Below are 26,788 nucleotides of genomic sequence, written 5' to 3' on the forward strand. Positions count from 1 at the left end.
TTTACCTTTGTATTTTTTTTTATTTTTCTTTAACCCCGAAAAAGGGTTGATCGTGTTGACAATCGAGCTGGCTGACCACCCTTACTTCACCAGATCCAAGTCAACGACATTACCTCAACGTAGTTGGGCTGTCCAAGGAAGAAAAATCACTATGTCTGATCCGACTACACCTAATCCAGTTGGTACAGGGAATGTCACAGTTATCAGCGAACCTCCTGAAACTTCTGAAGCTAAAGCTGCTATTCAATATGACGAGCATGTAGACCGTTTGACTCGAGAGGTCGAGGATCTGCGGGGAGAATTGAATAGGGTTAAGGACTTTAACTTATCCATTACACTCCAAAGTCCACCTCCTGAACCCAGGAATACTGCACCAAACCCACTACGTTTTCCATCACTTGATTCACCAATTCCCAAATACTTTCCTCCTCAGCATCCCCTATCTACCAATAATAATTCACTTTCGACCACCTCAGAAAATCCACCGAATCAACCACCTACCTACACCCCTCCACAAAGCCATCCACCCACCTACACTACCCATGTCGCTCCTCCTAATCCACCACTTGTTAACCCACCAAATCAACCTCCAGTTCATATTCCCTATATTTCTCCACCTGCTTATACTTATCCACCACCCACAACTATTCTTGCAACTCTACCAAACCAACCACTCACTAATACCCCTTGTAATCCTCCTCCACCTCCAATCCAAAATACTCCTAACATACAAAATTATCCTGCCCAGTATTTACAAGGGGCACATGTCGCCATCCCATATGCGCAACATGTTCCTCCCGTATATACAGGAGAAAGCCAAACCTTTACCAACCCAATAACAGTCAAGTTCCAACCCGAGGTGGACCAGTACGAGGAAATAGAAAAAGATGCCAAGGCCAAAGCCGACAATGATTAGCAAGAGAGGTTTCTGAACTTAGAGAAGCAATGAGAAACCTCCAAACTACCAGGGGAAGCAAAAGCCTAGAGTATGGTGATCTCTGTGTGCAACCAGACATTGACTTGCCCATAGGATACAAGCCGCCAAAGTTTGATTTGTTCAATGGAGTTGGTGACCCTCATGCACACTTGAGGGCCTACTGTGACAAGTTGGTGGGAGTAGGGAGAAATGAAATGATCAGAATCAAATTGTTCATAAGAAGCTTGTCTGGTGAAGCTCTCACTTGGTACACATAACAGGATCTTCGTAAATGGCATGGGTGGAACGATATTGCGCAAGACTTTATGGATCAGTTCAAATTCAACACTAAAATTACACCAGACAGGTTCTACTTGTCCAAGTTGAAAAAGAAACCAACTGAGACATTTCGCGAGTATGAACTGCGATGGAGGGCAAAAGCAGCTAAAGTCCAACCACCAATGAGTGAAGGTGAAATGACTGCCACTTTCATTGAATGACAAGATAACAGTTTGTATTATGAAAAAAATGATAACCATGATGGGGAAAAAGTTCATGGAAGTCGTTAGAATGGGAGAAATCTTGGAAGATGGGATTAAGTCGGGGAGAATCCAAGACTATACGACTTTGCAAGCTGCAAGCAAAGCAATTCAATATGGTTATATCAACGGGAACAAGAAGAATAAGGAAGATATATCTGCTGTCGTGATTGACCAAGGACATAAGCCAAGTCAGACCCCTTTCTACTTGAATCAACCACATCAATGTAACACCCCATATTTTTGTGTGTACTTGTTCTATTTATATGGAACTTAATATATCTTTGTGGTGTAGATGGAGTTCTAAATACTTCCCATGTGGTTTAATGTGACCAAGTATATACAAATTTTAAGTTAGATTAAAGAGTTAAGAACTAAAAATTGAGCATTTTGTTAAGGTGCTTTCTTGACTTACTTAAGCTAATAGGTGGATCACTTACTTGAGCTATTTGGACCAAGTTAATGGGATCAAGACCATGTATCAGATTAGTCCTTATATTAATGTACTCATTTGAGCCCAAAAAAGAGAAAGAAAATGGAGAAAAGAGGCTCAATACTCAAATCTGTCAAATACCAAGTTAAAGAGAAGAAAAGGAGGAAAAATTGGTAGCTAAGGCCTAATAGTTTTTGATCCACAAAGGCCCAATATATTGGGAAAGTGTATACATCAATTACTTGACAAAATATGGCCCAAAATTAGTCAATAAATTCGTCCAAGAGCAGCTCCTATTTATGGATTGAAATCAGCAATTTTTCTCATTTTAACTTAGACAAAATTTCCAGCTTTCTAGGTTTTTCTCTCTTGTTCTCTCTTGGCTATGAAACAACCCTATAATTCCACAAGGGTTCTTGGGATTTACCTTCCTTCCAAGCTAAAGGTAAGTGAACAATTCATGAGCTTGTACCATGAAAACTATGAGTTCTTTAAGATTAATTTTCGGACAGCTCTCTCTATAAGTTTGGGCAATCCATTGTTCTTAGTTATTAAGGGATTTCTCTTTTCTCTTTTGATGTATGTGTGAAGGAATTAAGATATTGAGTAAATAAACATTAAGAAACTAAAATACCAAGGAAATCAAGGTATGGTTGCTGTCCACTTTTGTCCTTTTCCCATATACATGTGTTGATAGAGGATTGCATATATTGGGTTGTGCTATTAAAGGACGATTGGGTGTTGTTGCGGACTATTTTGTGTGTTTGTGTTGTGGGCTGCCCGGTTGCTATTGAAAAAATGTGTGATTAGTTTGTATTGAATTATAGAAGATGGATGTGGTGATACACCACTGAATTTATGATGGTGTATGTCTATTGCTCATTTCGTTTTGTGTGTGTTGATTGGAAGGTGAAATGAAGACGAGGTTGTGTCGGGAGATATTATATGAATATGTATGGTATGTGGCTGTAATTGGAGTATAAGAGGGTTAAAGTGACATCCTTTGTTGATAAATTAAGGGATTACTTTCCAGCCACTAGTTTGGTGAAGTTAAATAGCCAAAATGTGACATTTGGTTGCTAATATTAGTTTGCCATATATTTCATTGTAGATAAGTAATCTAAAAGTGCAGGAAGTTGAGTTGAGATGGTATTGGAGTTTTACAACCAGGTATGTAAGGCATACTCTATTTTGAACTCTTGGCATGAAAACGGATACTTGTTCCATCGAGTAAGCTTCCAAGGTCATCCAAAAAGACGTGCTACATAATAGCACCTATGATATCCCATGTTACTAATGAACTTATTCCCACTCTATAATGTATTAACCCACCTCGATACATGCTTTCTACCTATCCTACATACCTATTTTCACTAGTAAATTTCAAAATTTCTCCGGTTACTTGTAATACCCTGTATTTTCGTTCTAGAATTCTAACCGTCGTTCCTGTGCGTCTAAGTTCTAATACAAGTAATTCTCATGTGAATACAAGTTGAATGATCATTATACTAGTCTATGGAGTATTTTAGAGGTGGAAAATATTTATAGCAATGACATAGAACAAGGTTGAGCTAAGACCAATTGATCCATCCAAAGTTTGACATTTGATTCTACAAGGGTCAATTTCAAACGTGTATATTTATTAATATACATTGAAAATTTTCATCCCAATATCTATCAAATTGTAGATAATTGAATTATCTTTCCAACGATACCAATTTTCCAAAAATTCGATACCCGAGAGAAGAGTTGTGCCCATTTTCGTGAGAGGCAGTAAGGGTGTGCGATGGGTAATGCACCGCCCAATCAAATGTGTGCGATTGGGAGTGCGAGGCATACTTAAATGTCTGCCATAAGGTGTGTGACTCATACCTTAAGGTCTGCCATGGGTTGTGCGCTGCATACCTCACTTTCAAGTGCCAAAAACACCCCTATATATGTCTATAACACAGCATTAAACTCCCATAACACCAAAATAAGTTTACTTTCTCTCAAAATTACCAAGAACATTCATTAGGGTTTCAACCTAAAAATTCAAATATTCAAGATTCAACCATGAGTTTTCAATAATTCTTCGAGATTCGGAATCCCCATTCCGAGGGCTACAAGAAACACTCATTATTTTCACAAATAGAGTCCCAAGGTCAAGAGTTCATTCAAAGCTACAAGTTTAAGGTATGTGGGATTTTTCAACAAGAACACCCTTTCGTTCTTGTGCCCAAATTGACTTTTCTTTTATGAATATACATGATTTTTCATGTTTTGATATGAATTTGAAGCATGAATTTATACCCTATATGGTTTTACATGAGATTATTATACTCTCTATGTTTTGGAAGTTGAATTGAATGAGAATGATGACATTTTTGTACATAAAGCTGAATTTTTCAGATTTTAAAGTAAGTTATATATATTTATGATGAAAAGCATGAATCTTGGGAAAATTTAATATGATTTTGATGTATGAGACCTTGAGTCCTAATTGGGATTGTACTTTGAGAAATTATGTGCTATAAGCACAATGAGATTTGAATTCCAAAACTAATTTTCTTTACCAAGATGTATGATTATAAAGCTGAAATTTTAAGTTTTAAGTGATTATTTTTGTGCTTATGTCATAAAGTATGAAACTTTGGAAGGTTTTATGATATTGATGTATGGGTTTTTGGAACCCTATTTGATATTATTATTTTGAGAAAATCATGTGTTATAAACACCTTGAGTTTAAATAATTTGAGATGATAAAGAAGCTTTGACCTTTTGGTTGTAAAAAGGGTTGTTTTTGAAACCGAGATGAGAAAAGAAATCCATATTTTGATTTATTATGAAAAAGAGGTAGCATGATGGCTCCCGTTGTGAATTACTGAATTATTTTGTGGTGGATTATCTTTGAAAAGATCTGAGCTAAGTCCGAGAGTAGTCTTTAGCATCGAGTGGGAGGTATAGCTGTATTGGTACTTCCCTAGAACTGCGTGCCCCCATAGGAGCCGGAGTTGAGGCTGATTATGTATAGTGATCACTAGTTTTTGGATTTGATACTTATAGTCCTACTCCGATGGCAAGGATAGGATGGCTCTGCCCAACGTGGGTTGTACGTTGGACTCCATGTGGCTCACATGGTTTATATCGGTTATGAGATCTCCCAATGTGTGTGTGTGTATTCTCTTATCTAATATGAAAACTCTTATTCTTCTATCTGAGATGAAAACATATTTGTTTGAAAGACTAAGTTTGAGAAAGTCATTGTTTTCGAAAGATTTAATGAACATATATTCCAAAGAGAATTGTTATGAGATTTGATTGCTTTGATGATTTGGAATCGAGATGGAAGTGAATTGAGATTTATTATGATGACTCACATGTTTAACCTGATATATTTTACTCTCTTATGATTATGATGATTTTAATTCAAGCTAAGTGAGTCATTTATATCAGCATGCATAATTTTATAAACTGTGATGATATTAAGATATTATTTTATATATGCATTGCACCCCCATATGCTCGGTACGTTTCCATGGTACTGACCCACATATTCGTATGTGGTATATATTTTCTCAAAATATAGGTACAAGGTATATTGTACATCTTCAGATCCAGTCAGTTCGCGGCATCCAGTCAGCAGGTGATGAGTCATTTTGATTCAAGGGTTTGAGTTAGTTATACAGTTCGAGAAGTGTTATATTTTCTTTATTCAGTCGTATTGAGTTAGGTTAGTCGGGAGTTATGACCCGGCTACCTACAGTCAGTACTAGTAGAGGCTTCATAAACAGTCAGTAGAAGTTGATGTATTCCATTTCAGTTTTGGTTGTAAAAGCAGAGTTGTAATCTTGTAAATTTAGGTTTGTATCTATCATATTCAGAAAAGAGTTATTTTCCACAGATTTGTATAGATTTATACTTTTTGTTCAGTTGCTTATGAGTTATGCCAGTAGAAGGGTTAGCTTGGGGTCACTTGTGATCCTAAGCACCGTGTGATGCTCGAGACCCGATTTTGGGGCGTTACATTACTCAAATAAGACCCATGTGTTATTTTTAGCTCCTAAACACTTCACTAGTGTGCCAACAACTCCTTACTTCATTGTTATTGCATTGATTGCCTATTTACATATCTCTTATTGATAGATCATTGTTTCAAGGTACCATAAGGTTATGAACACCGAAGTAACAATATCAAAAGGCTAATTAAACTAACGAAAATCTGTAAAATGGGTGGCAGCTCAGGGGCATAAGCCTAGCATGGGCCGATCCCGATACTTTATATGTAGGTGGCAGCTCAGGGGCATAAGCCTAGCATGGGCCGATCCCGATACTTTATATGTAGGTGGCAGCTCAGGGGCATAAGCCTAGCATGGGCTGATCCTAATTTATTATTTACCACTGATCAGCTGGTCATTTGTATCATATGGATTAGAAAGATAATGAAGTAAGAAGGTAAAACGAAGAAAGAAATGTAATGTACCCTGTTCCACAAGTAAATGTAAATGTGGTCTACTAGCACTATTCTTACACTTGTTCCATATTTTTATTGAGCCTTTATGTCATGTATTATTACTTTTCCGCCTTGCATACTCAATACATTTTTTTCGTACTGACTCTCCTTATGGGGGGGGGGGGGGCTTATATTTCATGCTACAGGAACAGGTGCTTCGACAAACACGCCTCCTCAGTAGGAGCCCAGGATATCTATCTGCTATTGGTGAGCTCCAGTTTGCTTCGGGGCTTTCCGAGTTGGTTCCATATATTTTTGGTATTGTATAAAAGTTACTAGTATGGGGGGGGGGGGTTGTACCGACCTTAGCTAAATTTTGTGTATCGTCTAGAGGCTTTGTAGACCAATGTAAAGTTAAGCATGGTAGTGTGTTATCTTGTAGATGTTATGGCCCCAACGGCCAAGTCTATTATGTATATAGTTTTAGGGCTTGTCATTTATATTTTTTTTTTTCATTAAGGCATTATATCCATATATGGCAAAACCTTTGCCTATTATAGTTGCATGCATGTGAATTCCAAGGTTATAGGTTGGTTCTCTCGGGCCTTCACGGGTACAGGTGCCTATCCACCCCAATAGGATTTGAGGCATGAAAAAAGTGGTATCAGAGCGAGTTATCCTAGGGAGTCTACAAAGCCGTCTCTACGTAGAGTCTTGTTTATGCGTGTGTTGTGCACCACATCTATAAACATGAGGTAATGAGACATTTAGGGATTGTCTCTTTTCTTCATATCTTAGATCGTTCAATAGAGCCCATGTTGTAGATAAAGTCATATTTAACCATTGAATCTTTTTGTTTCTCTTATTATAGTAAGGATGCCGGTTACGAGGAGTAAGAGTATAGGAAAGCGAATAGATATGGCTGTCGGAGAAGGAACTAGCAAGACACCACCTATACAAACTAATCAAAGTGAGGCTCAAGCTGAGTATGTATCAGAAACTTCTTCCACTCCAGAAGAGCTAAAAAGGAGAAGAACCACATCCTCAGAGCCACCTATTAATGCTACTGATCAAGATCTTAGAAATGCGGTGCAACTTTTGGCTCGTATAGTTGCTGGACAAGATCAAGGGCAAGCCATTCCTACTACAGGTTCTTGTGGTGCAGATAGGGCAGCTAGCCTTCGGACGCAAGACTTTCTTAAGTTGGATCCTCCCGCCTTCATCGGATCAGATATTAATGAAGACCCACAGGACTTCATTGATCGAATCCAAAGGTCTCTAGATGTTATGCATATATCAGGTAAGGATACAGTTGAGTTAGCAACATATATATTCAAAGGGGAGGCTATATTTTGGTACAAAGACTGGAAAAGATCTAGAGGTATCGATGCACCCTCAGCTACTTGGAAAGAGTTCAATGAGGCATTCCTTGATCATTACCTTCCATTCGAGATTCGACAGGCCTATGCAGATCAGTTCTTGAATCTTCGCCAGGGAAATATGAGCGTGAGGGAGTACAACCTCCGATTTAACTCCTTGTCTAGGTATGCTGCTAATGTTGTAGCTATTGTGGGTGATAGAGTTCATCAATATGTGGATAGGTTGGATCCATATTTGGTTAGAGATTGTACTATTGCTGCTTTGAACAAAGACATGGACATAGTAAGGATACAAGCTTTTGCACAAAAGATGGATGATCAGAAGCAAAGGAGAAGAACACAAGAATTAGAAAGAGAATATTCCAAGAGGGATAGATCTAAGGGGCAGTTTATGGCATCCCAAGGAGATTTTAGGCCTCGATTTTCTAATAGACCACTTAGGCCATTATCTTCTTATTCTGCAGCTAGTGCTCCACTACAGTTTCAAGGGTCCAAAGGTAATCAATTTGGGAAAAAAAGTAAGAGTCAAAGTTCACGAACAGTGGAGTATCAAGGGCAAGGAAGTATGAGCCAATTAAGACCTCCTCGACAGCCATGCAAACAATGTGGAAAGATTCATTTAGGTGCATGTCAGTTCGGGACAAATGCTTGCTTTTGGTGTGGTATGTCGGGGTATATGATGAGAGAATGCCCACAAAGGGGCATAGGTGGTATGGCACGACCTACTGGATCAGCCATTGGATTATCATCATCGGTACCTTATTCAGGTAGGGGTGCACAACCTATGGGTCGTGTTAGGGGTGATAAAGGAGCAACTAGTTCTAGTGGAGTTCAGAATCGTATGTATGCTCTAGCGGATCGAAAAAATTTAGAGGCTTCTCCAGATGTGGCTACAGGTACATTGTCTATCTTTTCACTTGACGTATATGAATTAATTTATCCTGGTTCTACCTTATCATATGTCACTCCATTGGTTGCTGGAAAGTTCAAAAGAACACCAGAATTGCTAGCTAAGCCATTGGAAGTGTCTATGCTTGTTAGGGAATCCATTATAGCTTGAAGGGTTTATCGAAATTGTATTATAACTATTTGTGGTCGTGATACGATGGCTGATCTTGTTGAGATGGAAATTGTCACGCCCCAAAATCCCATCGGGCCGGACTGGCACCTGAAGCCAAGAAGGCCCGGGAGAACCCATTCAAATACCTGTACTTTCACTTACATGTCACCAAAAATTTGGACAGCACTTCGTTGCATATAGAAGGGTCTAATTACCTGTATCAGCACAACACACACAAATATATATATATATATATATGTATATAATACTTGGCCATCGGGGCCACCACATATACAAATATAACATCACTATATAAACTTTCATGACTTTACCCTTCCTTATGTCTACAAAGCCTCTAGGATATACATGGCATAACTAGGGTCGGGACAAATCCCCGCCCACACATGACTCCTGTACAATAACAAAACATAAGGGACCGACTCGGAAAGCTCCGAAGCAAACTGGAGCTCACCAACAATAGCTGTATGACCTGGCTCCTATCTCCTATCTATGTTGTGAATGAGCTGAAGCACCTGTGCCTGCAGCATGAAATGCAGGTCCCCCGTGAGGGACGCCAGTACGAAATATGTACTGAGTATGTAAAGCTGTAAATAATCATATGTGGTATGGGGGATCAAGAAAATCAGACGCAAGTGAATAAATCATAATAGAAGTGAACCACACTTCATAAACACTTTTAGGATCATGTACATTATCTTATCATTAATCTGAATTGGGTTCTTGAATTCAAACACATTTATGGAATGGTATACATTCGTTCATTTCATTCTTTACAATTATCATTCGCCATTACCTCCTCCTCCCGAACCTCCAACCACCTAACAATAATCAATACTGTACCATACTGTGACCATTAGGCTGCCCCCAGTACATATCAACTGTAATCATATCAAATATCGGGATCGGCCCATGCTAGGCTTAAGCCCCGGAGCTACCACCCACACGTATATCAAGTAACACACATAAGAGATCTTTCCAATAACTTAGTTCAAAAGCTTTTGAGATTATTACATTAGTGTTCATGCCAATATAGTACCTTTGGAATAATGATACATCAATAGGAACCAAGTAATAGACTTTCTATACAATAACGATGTAATAAAGACTCATTGGTACATCAACAATGTGTTTCGGAATCATCAATATCACAACAATGAAATAGGAGCCTTTCGGTATATCAATGAAACATTTTGACACTTTATAGAATGGAAACAACTTCGTTGGTAATGTAGAACAATACATGTTTTTGGACAACCTCGGAATCTTACTTGATGGAATATTGGTGTTTTCATGCCAAAGAACATCGTTTGAGTATGCTTTACATACCTCGTTGTAGATTCGGATACCAATTCAACACAACTTCCCGCCTTTACAAATCACTTATCTACAATGAAATGTTTGGCATCTAGTATTAGCAACCCAACACCACAATTCTCTTCCATAATTCCATACAACCAATATTTGCAAAGCATTCCAAAAACCAACTTGAACAATCAGTTTATGTGTATATATATATATAATCATCATTTCAATACCACATCATCACACCAAATCCCTTCACAATTCAACATAATCCAACTATGCACAAGAATAATTCAACATCATTTCTAATCATCTTTCAACAACAATCAAATAACATACTTCTTATGCTCATATGCATATATATATATACATATCCATATAAATAACACCAACATAATTTACATCCTTACCATAAAATGGCCCTTTTGATTTTGAAGTTCTGTTGGCACAAATAAGGGGTGATTCTCGAAGCCCTCGAGACGGTGAACACAACTACAGAATCAATTTGGATTTTCTACAGTTGAATCACAAGATAATTGGAGTTGAACTTAGGCTAGGGTTTCTTATTATTCAATAATTTGGATGATAAATGATGGATATGAGGCTAAGTATATGTATATAATGACCAATTTTCGTCCATGAGGTGATGGAAAATGACCATATTGCCCTTAAAATTTAAGTAAATCTGAATATGTCCATGGTGGACTATTTTGATAGGCTAAAGTAAATCGACCATAACTCTTTTCTCCGATATTAGATTTGGGTGTAATTGGTATCGTTGGAAAGATAATTCAAAGGGATTTCATTTAATATAAAGTAGGCCACCCAGTTCGTCCTGTACAAGGAGTTATGATTGTTTGAAGTTGACCCTAAAAATCTGTTTTGAGAGGCTGAAGTAAAACGAGTATAACTCATTACTCAGATGTCGGATTTGGATGAAACCAATTGCATTGGAAAGAAGATTCAAAGATCTTTCTTTTTATAGGTGGAAGATCTCCCAATTCATTATATTAAGGGAGTTATAATTGTTCAAAGTTGACCCAAAAAAATAGCTGACCTCAGTAGTTTGTGTGCAGGAAATTTTCCTGCACATTTACTATTCCCAATATCCCGGCCGCCGTTTTATAGTTTCGAACATGCTCGATTATATCCGAAACCTATCCGTTTTTGGAAATCTTTATATTGTTGGAAAGCTTATTCAATAACCTTCGTATGGAACCATCTACGGGCAAATTCCGGTATAAATAAAATAAAATAAAATTAATTCCATATAAATAAGACCAATACACGTACTTGAATACGCCAATATATGTACTTGAATACGGGGTGTTACAGAAATGGTAGATTTTGATGTTATAATGGGTATGGACTGGGTTGCGTCTTGTTATGCCACAGTAGAATGCCGAACTAAAAGGGTGTATTTCCATTTTCCAAAGGATGCAGTCCTTGAATGGAGAGGTAATATTGGTGCGCCAATAGGTAAATTTATTTCTTATTTTAAGGCAAAAAGAATTATTTCCAAAGGTTACATATATCATCTCGTTAGAGTGAAGGATACAGATGAGGAGCCACCAACTCTTCAAATTATTCCGGTGGTAAATGAATTTCCTGATGTATTTCCTGAAGAGCTTCTAGGTTTGCCTCCTGAACGAGAAGTGGAGTTTGGTATTGATGTGATTCCAGGCACCCAACCAATCTCAGTTCCCCCGTATAGAATGGCCCCGACAGAATTACGAGAATTGAAAGAGAAATTGAAAGACTTGCTAGAGAAAGGATTCATAAGGCCTAGTATGTTCCCCTGGGGCGCACTAGTGTTATTTTTGTGTAAGAAAGATGGTTCATTGAGAATGTGTATTGACTAACGGCAACTGAATAAGGTGACTAATAAAAATAAATATCCCCTCCCAAGAATTGATGATTTATTTGATCAGTTACAAGGCACCAAGTGCTTCTCAAAGATTGATTTGAGCTCAGGTTACCACCAAGTGAGGGTCAAAGAGAAGGATATATCTAAGATAGCTTTCCAAACATGGTACGGTCATTATGAGTTCCTAGTCATGTCATTTGGGCTAACAAATGCACCCGCAGATTTTATGGATTTGATGAATAGAGTGTTTAAGCCATTCTTAGATGTGTTCGTTATAGTTTTTATAGATGATATTCTAGTTTATTTCAGATCAGAAGAGGACCATGGCAATCATTTATGACAGGTATTGTAGATTCTTCGTGATCGCAAGCTATATGCAAAGTTCTCTAAATGTGAGTTTTGGTTAAAATCGGTGGCATTCTTGGGTCATATTGTATCTAGTGAAGGAAAAAAGGTTGATACTCAAAAGATAGAAGCCGTGAAGAGTTGGACAAAGCCCACAACGCCTATGGAGATTCATAGTTTTCTTGGGTTGGCAGGTTATTATAGAAGGTTTGTTGAAGATTTTTCTTCAATTTCTGCACCTTTAACCAAGCTAATACACAAAGCATCCAAGTTTCAATGGAATGATGCCTGTGAAAGGAGTTTCCAAGATCTGAAGAATAAGTTGACTTCTACACCCGTATTGGTAGTTCCAGAAGGCACAGAAGGGTATGCAATGTATTGTGATGCTTCAAGAATTGGATTAGGATGTGTATTGATGCAGCATGGTAAAGTAATAGCATATGCCTCCAGGCAATTGTGGCCACGTGAGAAAAACTATCCTACACACGATCTCGAGCTAGCAGTAGTTATATTTGCTTTAAAGATATGGTGCCACTACTTGTATGGGATTCATGTTGACATATATGCTGATCATAAGAGTTTCCAATATATATTTAGCCAGAAGGATCTAAATTTGAGGCAACGGAGGTAGCTTAAACTATTAAAAGACTGTGATGTTGATATCTTGTATCATCCAGGGAAAGCAAATGTGGTACCTGATGCACTAAGTTGTAAGGCTATGATAGCGTCTATAGAAAGTAAAGGGATGATTAAAGATCTCCACCAACTAGCTAATTTGGGGGTTCGCCTTCTTGAAACTCCAGATGAGGGGCTTATTATGCATAATGCAGCAAAATCTTCATTAGTAGCTGAAGTAAAAGAGAAGCAATATGTAGATACAATTTTATTACAGCTTAAGGAGAATGTACAATGTGGTATGACTAAGGCATTTGAGCTTACGCGAGAAGGAGTACTTCAGTGCCAAAATAGATTATGTGTGCCTAATGTAGACGGGCTAAGAAAGATGATTATGATAGAGGCACATCGTTTGAGGTATTCCATTCATCCAGGGTCAACTAAGATGTATCAAGATTTGAAAGAAATATATTGGTGGAGTGACATGAAGAAGAACATTGCAGAATTTATAGCCGAATGTCCAAATTGTTAAAGAGTTAAAGTAGAGCACTAGAAGCCTGGGGGTTATATGCAATGCATAGATCTTCCAATTTGGAAGTGGGACATGATCAACATGGATTTCGTCACTGGTTTGCCTTGTACATCTCGAAAGTTTGATTCCATATGGGTGATAGTTGATAGGCTTACCAAATCCTCACACTTCCTACCAGTAAAGACCACTTACACAGTTGAAGAGTATGCGAAATTGTACATTAAAGAGATAGTTTGACTACACGGAGTGCCAATCTCTATTATATCAGATCGGGGAGCCCAATTTACTACAAATTTTTGGATGTCTTTTCAGAGGAATTTGGGAACACAAGTGAATCTGAGTACAACTTTTCACCCTCAAACAAATGGACAAGCAAAATGTACCATTCAAACACTTGAAGATATGCTACGAGCTTGTGTATTAGACTTTAAGGGTAGCTGGGATGATCATTTGCCTCTTATCGAGTTTGCCTACAACAATAGCTATCATTCAAGTATCAAAATGGCACCATATAAATCTTTGTATGTAAGAAAGTGTAGATCACTAATTGGATGGTTTAAAGTGGGTGAAACTGCCTTGTTCGGACCAGATCTTGTTTATCAAGCTATGGAAAAGGTTAAACTAATTCAACAGCGGATGGAAACAGCCCAAAGTCGACACAAGTCATATACAGATATTAGAAGAAGAGGGCTAGAGTTTTCTATAGGTGATTGGGTATTCTTGAAGGTATCACCAATGAAAGGGGTGATGAGATTTGGTAAGAAAGGGAAACTAAGTCCACGTTATATAGGCCCATATAAGATTATTCGGAGGTTTGGCCAGGTCGCATATGAGTTAGAGCTACCCCAAGAGCTCTCAGCAGTACATCCGGTATTTCATGTCTCAATGTTTTGAAAGTGCATCGGAGATCCATCACATATCACTTCTACTGAAGACGTACAAGTTACCAAAAATCTCACCTATGAGGAAATACCTATTTCCATTCTAGATCGACAAGTTAAGAATATAAGGAATAAAGAAATAGCATTTGTAAAAGTACTTTGGAGAAACCAGCAAGTGGAGGAGATCACATGGGAAACTGAGGAAGCAATGAAATCCAAATACCCTCATCTATTCAAATACGAAGAGAAAGTCCATGATGATGAATTAGAGCAATAAAAAGTAAGTGTTTATATATATATATATATATATATATATATATAAGTACTGTGTGATGATAGGAATATTAACCTTAGGCTTGAACTTGTTTCGGTTGGATAATTATGCTAACATTCGAGGACGAATGTTCTAAAGGGGGGAAGGATGTAACACCTCATATTTTTATGTGTACTTGTTCTATTTATATGGAACTTGATATATCTTTGTGGTGTAGATGGAGTTCTAAATACTTCCCATGTGGTTTAATGTGACCAAGTATATACAAATTTTAAGTTAGATTAAAGAGTTAAGAACTAAAAATTGAGTATTTTGTTAAGGTGCTTTCTTGACTTACTTAAGCTAGTAGGTGGATCACTTACTTGAGCTATTTGGAACAAGTTAATGGGATCAAGACCATGTATTAGATTAGGCCTTATATTAATGTACTCATTTGAGCCCAAATTAATTTAATGAGAAAGAAAATGGAGAAAAGAGACCTAATACTCAAATCTGCCAAATACCAAGTTAAAGAGAAGAAAAGGAGGAAAAATTGGTAGCTAAGGCCCAATAGTTTTTGATCCACAAAGGCCCAATATATTGGACAAGTGTATACATCAATTAATTGACAAAATATGGCCCAAAATTAGTCAATAAATTCGTCCAAGAGCAGCTCCTATTTATGGATTGAAATCAGCAATTTTTCTCATTTTAACTTAGACAAAATTTCCAGCTTTCTAGTTTTTTCTCTCTTGTTCTCTCTTGTCTATGAAACAACCCTATAATTCCACAAGGGTTCTTGGGATTGACCTTCCTTCCAAGCTAAATTTAAGTGAACAATTCATGAGCTTGTACCATGGAAACTATAGCTTGTACCATGGAAACTATGTGTTCTTTAAGATTAATTTCCGGACAGCCCTCTCTATAAGTTTGGGCAATCCATTGTTCTTAGTTATTAAGGGATTTCTCTTTTCTCTTTTGATGTATGTGTGAAGGGATTAAGCTATTGATGAAATACACATGAAGACACTAAAATACCAAGTAAATCAAGGTATGGTTGCTGTCCACTTTTGTCCTTTTTCTATATACATGTGTTGATAGAGGATTGCACATATTGGGTTGCTATTAAAGGACGATTGGGTGTTGTTGCGGACTGTTTTGTGTGTGGGATGCCCGGTTGATATTGAGAAAAGGTGTGATTAGTTTGTATTGAATTATAGAAGATGGATGTGGTGATACACCACTGAATTTATGATTGTGTATGTCTATTGCTCATTTCTTTTTGTGTATGTTGATTGGAAGGTGAAATGAAGCCGAGGTTGTGTTGGGGGATATTATATGAATATGTATGGTATGCGAATGTAATTGGAGTATAAGAGTATTAAAGTGACATCCTTTGTTGATAAATTAAGGGCTTACTTCCCGGCCACTAGTTTGGTGAAGTTAAATAGCCAAAATGTGACGTTTGGTTGCTAATATTAGTTTGCCATATATTTCATTGTAGATAAGTAATCTAAAAGTGCGGGAAGTTGAGTTGGTCTGGTATTTGAGTTTTACAACCATGTATGTAAGGCATACTCTATTTTGCACTCTTGGCATGAAAACGGATACTTGTTCCATCGAGTAAACTTCCAAGGTCATCCAAAAACACGTGCTACATAATAGCACCTATGGTATCCCATGTTACTAATGAACTTATTTCCACTCTCTAATGTGTTAACCCACCTCGATACATGCTTGCAACCTATCCTAAATGCCTATTTTCATTAGTAAATTTCAGAATTTCTCCGGTTACTCAAATAAGACCCATGTGTTATTTTTAGCTCCTAAATACTTCATTAGTGTGCCAACAACTCCTTACTTCTCTATTATTGCATTGATTGCATATTTACATGTCTCTTATTGATAGATCATTATTTCAAGGTACCATTAGGTTATGACCACTGAAGTAACAATCTCAAAAGGCTAATTAAACTAAGCAACGAAAATTTGTAAAGCGGGTGGAAGCTCAGGGGCATAAGCCTAGCATGGGTCGATCCCGATACTTTATATGTAGGTGGCATCTCAGGGGAATAATCCTAGCATGGGCCGATCCTGATTTATTATTTAGCACTGATCTTCTGGTCATTCGTATCATATGGATTACAAAGATAATGAAGTAAGAAGGTAAAAGGAAGAAAGAAATGTAATGTACCCTGTTCCAAGTAAGAAGGTAAAAGGAAGAAAGAAATGTAATGTACCCTGTTCTACAAGTAAATTTAAAGGTGGTCTAGTAGCACTATTCTTACACTTGTTCCATATTTTTATTGAGCCTTTATGTCATGTATTGTTACTTTTTCGCCTTGTATACTCAGTATATTTTTTCGTACTGACTCCCCTTATGGGGGGACTTATATTTCATGCTACAGGCACAGGTGCTTTGGCAAACACGCCTCCTCAGTAGGAGCTCAGGATATCCATCTTCTATTGGTGAGCTCCAGTTAGCTTCAGGGCTTTTCGATTCGGTTCCATATATTTTTGGTATTGTATAAAAGTTAATAGTATGGCGGGGGTTTGTCCCGACCTTAGCTAAATTTTGTGTATCATCTAGAGACTTTGTAGACCAATGTAAAGTTAAGCATGCTAGTGTGTTATCTAGTAGATGTTATGGCCCCAACAGCCAAATCTATTATGTATATAGTTTTAGGGCTTGTCGTTTATATTTTTTTTTTCATTAAGGCATTATATCCGTATATGGCAAAACCTTTGCCTATTATAGTTGCATGCATGTGAATTCCAAGGTTATAGGTTGGTTCTCTCGAGCCTTCACGGCTACGGGTGCCTGTCCGCCCCAATAGGATTTGAGGCGTGACAATCAACCCATCTATCCTTACCATTATGGTGAAACTTCTCAAATTCTTTACTATCCTCCACCAACTACCTATCCTGTCTATAAAACCCAAGCAAATTATTACCAACCTCAAGCCCCTACTTTCCAAACTCCGTATCCATATCAACCTGTCCAAGCTTCAACTCACCAAAATCGTCCATATGCTGCACCTAGGGTCCGTCCAAATTCTGAAACCAAAACCACTCGCAACTATGCCAAATTAGCTGAATCATATGCTCAGTTATTTGAAAGGTTGAAAACAGCAGGCATGATACAACCCATTGAAGAAAAAATACCAAATCCTATTCCAAAGTGGTTTGATGATTCCAAGCATTGTGCATATCATTCTGGAATTGTTGGGCATGACACTGAAGATTGTTATGGCCTTAAAATAAGATTGAAGCCTTAATCAAGGAAGGAGAGATTCAACTTGCTGGGCCTCAGCCCAATGTGAGCAACAACCCTCTACCAAACAACGGGAATGCCAATGTGAACATGATAACTAGCGAAGGAGATTGGGATTTGAAAGGGACCATTGTACCAATTGGAAAGGTTGGAAGAGATGCACCGTCAATGGTTACCCCAGAACTAGCACCAACAGAGGATACTGCTACGACCGACAAAACACTAACCATTTGGAATGTTGAATCAGAAGAAGCTTGGAAGAATTGCACTTGTACTCCGTACCTGGGATCTTGGTAGATTGAACAAGTAGTAAATACTTTTGAAATAGCACAATTCTAAAATTGAGGCTTGATCGTGCCTAAAATTTTATGTTGTGCTGCCTCATCTTTTGAAAGCTTAATTGCAAAATTTATGAATGAATTTTTTATTTTCTACGACGGAATACTCTCTATTTTTTTATATATAAATTATCAAATCTGCCAATTATGATCGTGACACAATGAAACAAATGATCAAAATCTGATTTCAAGGAATACTTTGAAGCATGACTGAGAGTTCAAACAACCGACCAAGGATTATGACAAACATGAGAGTGCACGAGCACAAAGAGTACTCGTTCAAGGGAAGTCAAGACACTACATAAAGTAAGACTTTAGATAACTTTTATGTAATATAGCTTTCACTTATCATGTACTTACGAACTACGTTTCGACCTGATTCCCTTGGCAGGATATGTAGGCAGCCCACAGAGGATTCGATCTTACTATAGAAAACAAAATCTAAAATCTCTCATTTGTAATAGGAGAACTATGCCTGACCTGATTCCCTCGGCGAGATACGTAGGCCACCCGCAATCTTCAGTCACACTAGGATAAAACTAGGCAGCCTATAGCTGGTTCGACCCCTTTGTTAGAAAAACTTCAAATCATTTTATGTACCTTGAACTACGTTTTGACCTGATTCTCTCAACGAGATACGTAGGTAACCTGTATAAGGTTCGGTCTTATCAAACCAAAAGTTATATACCTTCTACACCCCCAAAACCGGGCATATTTTAAAAAGATGTCAACAAGGATGATTGGATATTATCAAGATACATTTGACTTGGGCTGCCAAACAAAGAGTAGAAAGATAAAGTATATTCATTTTGTTTCAAAAGTGTCACAGTTTAAAACTGGCAGAAGTTTTGAAAACTATACATATCTTGGCATATACGTATATATATCCTTTAAACATTTTTCTTACAAAGATTTTCCTATTGGTTTATTTGCCAAGTCTCAACAGAGGTCACAAAGGGTTGAATAGACGAGATGAACGGAAAGTCAACGAAGTCAAGCCTCGAGTCAACACGAATCAACACCCCCTCCCAACTAAGAATTTTTCTTTGAGCGCAGGGACAACAAAGATGCAGGATGACAACGCTAAGTTGACGACAAGGCTACCAATCATGGCCATGAACATCATTTGGCCCTTATGAGGAATTACTCATCAAGGACAAATTTTGAAGACCAGAGAACAATACTCAAGCAATCAATAACACCATCTTCAGCCAAGCGACCCCACTCATTTGATGCGACCCCACTCATTTGATTCTTTACTCTGCTATCTTATTTGTAATTCATTTTTTTCACTTGGTAATTTCGCCTTGAATTCTTGCAGGAATCGATTTGGGGTCTTCGAAGACAAGTGGATATATCATTGGGCCATACGACTCCTTCATTATAAGTCACACGACTTTATTTCTCATCCATCATCTACTTTACTTTTACCTCACGATTTTACTCAATAACTTTACTCTGAAATTTTATTTCAGGAGTTACAATAATCAACATTTGTCTCCGAAGACAACCGGAGACTCATTCATCACGAAATCCCCAAAGACAACCGGAGGATTTCACAACAATCAATATTGTGTCCTCAAAGACAATCTTAGACACCATCATCATCAAGTCTTCATAGACAACTGGAGACATCATGCATCATTAACTCTCCGAAGACAATCGAAAGACATCATTGAGTCCCTGGAGACAAACAACGGCCTCAGTTTACATTAAAGTTTTCGAAGACAATCGAAAACTTCATTACATCATCAACATAAGCCGAGCGGCTACACTCTTACTTTACCTTCTACTTTACTAATTACTTTAAATTATTTTACCAACTTTAATGACTTTACTTTATATCTTAAAGACATCATTGATCATCAAGTCTTCAAAAACAATTGGAGATGTCATGCCCTCTCAAAAGACAATCAGAGACATCATTCAGTCCCGTAGACAAGCGGAGACTTCATTCAAGATTAAAACTTCCGAAGACAACCGGATGCTTCATTACAACACCCGCAAAAGCCGAGCGGCTACATTCTTACCTTACTTTTTCTTACATATTTCATATTTTTTATTCTACTGGTAATTTTACCATGAGTTTTATTTTTGACAAGAAACATAATTTTGCGATAATACGACGTACATCACAACGTGGAACTACCCTCTTAGCAGCAAACATGGGCAAGCTAGCGGAATATCAAGCATCCCTAGCTACGTCAAGGATTTCGGCAAAGAAACTCAACTCAACTCGACTCAAGTTTTCATTTCAACTTTTTGTGTGATCACCTAGTGCCGTCTTAATCCTACACTGGGGCAATTTTTAAAAATCCCCAATTCTCTCAAAATTCCCAGCAGATATTATCATTTAACGCCTCCTCATTCCTAGCTATCCCCAAACAACCATTCAGGGACAAGTGCACTCGTATCCACTCCATTCGTGCTGAAATCATCCTCGAAAAAACTCAGTGTCACCATCATTCTACACTGGGGCAAAATTTTGATATTTACCAATTTTTTCTATGATTCAAACTACAAATGGCCTGATTTCTCATAAAATCTGAGATATGTAGGCAGCTCAGAAATCGGAGCGCGGCCATAATCTTCCTGACACTTTATTTTGCTCGAGACAAAATTGGTTACGTCAACGTGATTGCCCAAAGATTTTCACACAAATCTTCGGTCACTCAGGGGCAACTGTTGACACCCAATTTTGGTTCGCCCTTTTTCCTTTAATTACTTTTTCGATGCTTCTTGGCCCTAAATAATTTTTTGAAAATTAAATAATAAATAAGATTCGCATTTTTATCTCTATTTCTATAATTTTTTAAGTAATAAAAGAGGACTTATTTTTCTATCATCTTATAAAATATCTTAATTAAATATAATTAAATATTTTAACATCAAGATCACAAAATATCTTTTGATACTCGCATTTACTTTTTTCTAATTTTATTTTTAAGTGATATTGTGGCTATATATATATATATATATATATATATATATATATATATATATATATATATATATATATATATATTTTTTTATATTAAATAAATATTTTATATTTTATTCTTATTTTTACATATATTTTATTATATTCTTAATTTTACACACACGCACGCATATATTTATATATATTGTTAATATTAAATCACAAAAAGATATCAATTTGGACGCTTATACAAATTATGTCTGTAATTTGTGTACATTAAACTAAAAATAACTTTAGAATTTCAGGAAACGTCGATAAAATTAATTTTAGTAGAAAAAGAGCATCCAGGCCGATAATAACACGATTCCAATCTTTATTTTGTTCAAACCCAACTTTTATTCACAAATCTCAGTCAAAGTGCTCGAAAATTAGCCCGAAACGCAATACAATTTCCATGTTCGCTTCACCATGCCATCCAACAGACACAAATCAATCTAGTCCATAAATTTATTTTTTTTAACCCAAAGATTCGAAACTTTCAACTTTATAAATAATTTATATCTATATATACGTATATATTCCATACATTTAATTATTTTCTATTAAATTTAAACCGTCCAATTAAATGATCGGACGGATAAAAATAATCATTTTTAAATTAATTTTTATATTTATCATATATATATAATTTTTTTTAAAAAAAAGTATTTGTTTTTAGCCGTCCAATCAAGAGATCGGACGGATCAAAATTAGTCAAGAATCCATAACAAAGCACGCGTATTTCCCTGCCCAATATACCTTTTACGCGTGCCTTCGCCCCTTCCCCAAAGTTGCAGTGCCATGTCCCTTCAATTTTCCACAAATACAGAAAAACTAAACGCCCTTATCCCCTTCTCTCCTCCTCCTCTTCTCTACAATCACCAAACGGGAAACCTATCTGCACCACCATAGCTGCCCAACCTGCAAAGATTCGCCCCAATTTCATTTCTCCAACCTATAATTTTCTCCTTTGGCAGCAAAAACAGACCCGAATCTATGCTAAGATAGAAAATCAATTTCAAGTCCGCATTAAATGCTCGAAAATCGTTCAAATTTGAAGAGGGGTTTGTTCCTTTCAATTTTTTGAATTCTGATTTCCCTATTTTATTTTGTCCGTTGGCCTCTTCTAATTTTGGTTTCAAATCCGAACTTTCAAGTCCGGATTTGTCTATAAATGGTCGTATTTTTACTCCTCAGAGACAAGTTTTTCGAGGAGGGATAACTGAGAAGTGATTCACAAAGATTAGGAACAATTCAGTTCCTTTTCAACACTACCACTTTTTTATCATTCACGAGTTCTATCGAAGTTGAGTTTGAAGAGAAATTCGTTGCCCAAAACTTGACGGAAAGCCTCCATTTGCTGCCCAACAATAGTTGTAGCTAACAACCGTAAATTGGATTATGTTCAAAGTGATCCCTCTCGTCCGTTTCATGCATGTGCAAGATAATGTTAGCAACTTGGGTCATCTTCCTACATTAATTTGATTAATGTTCTTTCATTGTTTCCTTTTTTCTTCTAACTATTTGTATTATCCACTAATCCTTATATTTTATTTTTCAAGTGAACTCGGGAGTTGGAGTTTCGATTGAAACTCCATTTTGACCCGAAGATCGAGTCAACGGCCATAGGACAAGAGCTTGGGGGTCTACGTCACTAGGAGTTACTCGCTTCAATAGGAACTTACTGTATCTAGCCCCTTACCTTCTTTATGTTATCATTCATCTTTCTTACTAAACTTGTATTACTTCGAATATTTTTGTATGTGGCTTTGCTTGAAATTGATTAACTTTTTTTTGCTTATTTTCATTTAAATTTTGAATCCCTTAGCGTTGATTTTGTTATGCCAATTGCTTATTCATTTAGCGTCCGTAAACATAACAAAGATACATGGTTAACAACTTATTTTATAATTTTGTATCTGTGAATCACCCTTCTTTTTAAAAAATAAATGAAAAACTTTGTTTTAAGTGCAATCTCAAAATTAAGAAAGAATATGCTTTTGAAAATGATTAAAATAGTTTGTGATAGCCTTCGTTTTTCAAATTATTAATCAATGTGTTTTATCATCTAAATCAAATATATTAAATAAGTCGCTATAGGACTTTAACCGGCCAAACTCTTTTAAAATTTGCAAATACCTAAACAATTCCAAAATGCGATTTTCATTGACTACTTTCTACATTTATTTCCTAAGTTTATTTTAAATTTTCAGACTCTAAAACCTCCAAAACACAAGGTGCATATAAATACACTCTACCATATACGACATGTCGTTATTGCTACTTTTATTTATTTATTTTCTTAAAACGAAATTATTATTATCATTATCCACACTTTATTTCAACTATATAGTTATAGGTGTATTTTTTATTACCTTTATTTTTGTCTACTTTTAGTTATTTACAAATAATTGGATAATAGCATGATTGCCCATATTTTAAGAGTGCATAAGTCTAGTTTACTCAAAAAATAATACGTTAACATATTTGATATATTTTTTATTTTTGCGAAAATGCATTTGCATAAATTTACTCTCGAAATAAATAATTTTTCATATTTTGTTGAAGACGACATGATAACTTATAAATAAATAAATAAATTTTTACACGTTATATTTTCCCTTACACCATAAGTGATTCCTTTACGAACTTAACTTTATATGTCACTAGACTTTATATTCTTATAAAACTATAAATCTTTAAATTTTCTATTATGTATATAATAATATTAAACTCTCTCTCTTCATTCTCACATCTCTTTGAAATAAGTGTGTATTTTGATAATAAATTATGTTACTTTTCGCATATCGTAAAATGTATATTTATGTACCTTGTGTGTTTTCTTTGAACTTAATAAATATGTGTAGTTATCACTATTTTGCAAATGATAATAAATAAATAAATTTTTTCCAAATGTTTTATTAAAGCAAAGTTTAAGGACTATCTTTAGATAGGCTCTAAGGGGTGCTTAATACCTTCCCTTCGAGTAACCAAAACTCTTACTTAGAATCTCACTGGTTTTCGCAGATTAAAAATAGAATTTTTCTACCACAAAAAATGGTTTCCTAATTTTTCTAAAAAGTTAGGTGGCGACTCAAAAACAAAACAAACACTTTTTTTTTTCAAAACCAGTAAGCGTCGCTACAACCACCATACGTTGCGGACTGTTTCGGCCGGTCCGAAATGGGGCGCGACAACGGCTTGAGATATAGTTATTTGATATAATTTTGGTTACTTATTCTCTTTTCTTGTACCCTTCGGGCTTATTGGAGCCCGCATTGGGTTATTTACTTTTTTACACTTCTGGCTTATGGGGGCCAATCTTGTAGTATTACTTATGCTTTCTTTCATATTATGGTTGTTCTAATAATTTATTTATAGTATTGGAGCATTATTCCAGATTCGCCCTTTTACTTTGACTTAGTCTATTTATCTTGCATTTTTATTATATTTATATTATGATTTCACTCAGTCGGTTGTTTTGCGGAAATTTTGACTTTTGAAAGAGAGTCGCCACTTAATTTTGAAAAGGAATTAAGAAACCTTTAGAGAGTTACTTAAAATGATTCAAAATAGAAAAATCGTTTTAAGTTAGAGATGATTAAGTGGTTCCTATTAACGTTTTAGGAAGGTGTTAGGCATCTAAAACGTCCGCTATCTTGCGGTTATCCGGACTGTTTGAAAACATCTTTTGATTAACTTCTGAAAAGTTTAATTTGTTGAAATAGTGATTTGATTTTTTTAAAAAAAAGACTTGTGTAAAATAGATTTAGACGACTTAGTAGGGATTTTAACTAAGTCTAAACAAAACTGATAAACAAATAAACACATAAAAGGGAAAGGGAGGAGAAAGTAAAGGATTTAGGCCATTGGGCCCAAATCAACAAGACCTGCCCTAGTCTAGTTGGGCTTCCGACCCATTTCACTTGTCCTAAACTATTTTACGAGCCTTTGGCTTGAGTCTTACTCTACCTATATTAAATACAACTTTGGATTCGAGGCCGAAATGAATGAATAATGCAATAAATGAATAAATAAATAAAATAGATAAAGACGACGGGTAAAAAAATATGAACGAATGAACAAAAGGGAGACTTTTAGTCCCTTTGTCGCTTCGAATATGGAATTTCAACCCATTTCTCTCTTTCTTCGGCTCCTTGTATCCGTGTGCTATGTGACTGACTTTTAGGATCCCTAGAATTTGAAATTCTAAATCCTCCCTCCTTTGAGAATTCATCAACAAACGTACTAATTTGGGAATCTCTCCCAGATGATTCCGAATAGGTGGACCAATTACCATTGGGAAAAAATGAATCTCTTTCCCAACCAATACCAAACGCCCAAATATGTACCTGAATCGTACCCTTATCCCAAAATTTACGGAATTGAAACGTTGGATGAGCCAACTCACCAATTTTTGGAAGCCTCTACACTTTTACGAATGAGTTTGCGTGGGACGCGTGAGGAAGACCACGAACGGGTTAGTTTAGGGTTTCTTTATAGTTGGTCGGGTTAGGTCGCGCAATGTTGTTACTGTTGCAGTGGTTTTGGTCATTTGTTCGAGAGGTTTATCCCATTGTGGAGTTGGTACTGTTTTGTTTCTGCTTGATCGTATGTGGTGCTAGAAGGGATAAGGAGAATTGGTGCTGGGTCAGGTAGGTTTTGTAGATGTTTGGGCTGTTGTGGATATAGTTTGAGATGGGTTGCTTATAGTTTGATCAAATAGAGGGATTGAGGAAATTTTAAAGGTAAGATGGGCAAATCAGGCCATTTTGGCTATTTATTAAATAGCCAAAGGAAATTCAGCCAATTGCATTTAAATATAGCCTAATTGAACTTGATCGACCGATTAAATTGTAATCACGGCCGACTTAATTTCAATTAAGTCCCAAATTTTAATAGGTTGACTAAATTCAAATGAAATCAGATACGAATTAATCATTTGTTAAATCCCAAGTTCCTCAATTCAATAAAATCAAAATACATATTTATCCAAATAACTATTCTTGAGAATGAATCATATTATGATTAAGGTTTTAAATCATTACAAACTTACTTCAAGATAAGCCTTGATTACGATTAGATATTTTTTAAAACCAACATTTAAGTATCAAAATTGTATAATTTCGTATACTTGAATACGACAATATACGATTGCTACTTAAAATGACAAAATTACGTATAGAAAATATTTTGAAAATCCTTTATTCGAATAGGATAAATGTTGTAATTTTATTTGAAAATCGAAGAAACTCCGAATTAAACTTAGTTATGGAGGGAAAAATTAGGTGTCAACAACTGCCTCCTCCCTTTGGGTAGGGTGAATGCAAGTAACTCTGGGCAAAGGGAGGTTGACGTCCCTAATTTTGTCCGACCACAAGTTCATATCTGAAAGAGATTAGTTTACGAATGAGCCTAAGGAGTTAATGCAGGTCCTTGGCATTAGGTTTCCTACATATTTCAGGTTATATGAGAATTCAGGCCACTTATAGTTCATAAAGCTTAATTTTAAGCATGATTTTCAAGAAAAAATTCACCAGCCATCTCGGTTTTGGAGTTTTTGATAAGACCAAAAAGCTGGGAATAGAGGGATTTGGGGAGATGTTGGAATGCAGTCGAGTTTTCTACATAAATCCCCACCT

General features: G+C 36.3%; 1 pseudogene; it reads left to right on the forward strand.

Annotated features, from left to right (window-relative positions):
* The first annotated feature begins 1,456 nt into the window (after window positions 1-1,456).
* On the forward strand, window positions 1,457-14,599 carry LOC124899608 (annotated as a pseudogene).
* The last annotated feature ends 12,189 nt before the right edge of the window (window positions 14,600-26,788 follow it).

This window comes from Capsicum annuum, chromosome 6, assembly GCF_002878395.1.
Source record: "Capsicum annuum cultivar UCD-10X-F1 chromosome 6, UCD10Xv1.1, whole genome shotgun sequence".
NCBI lineage: Eukaryota > Viridiplantae > Streptophyta > Magnoliopsida > Solanales > Solanaceae > Capsicum > Capsicum annuum.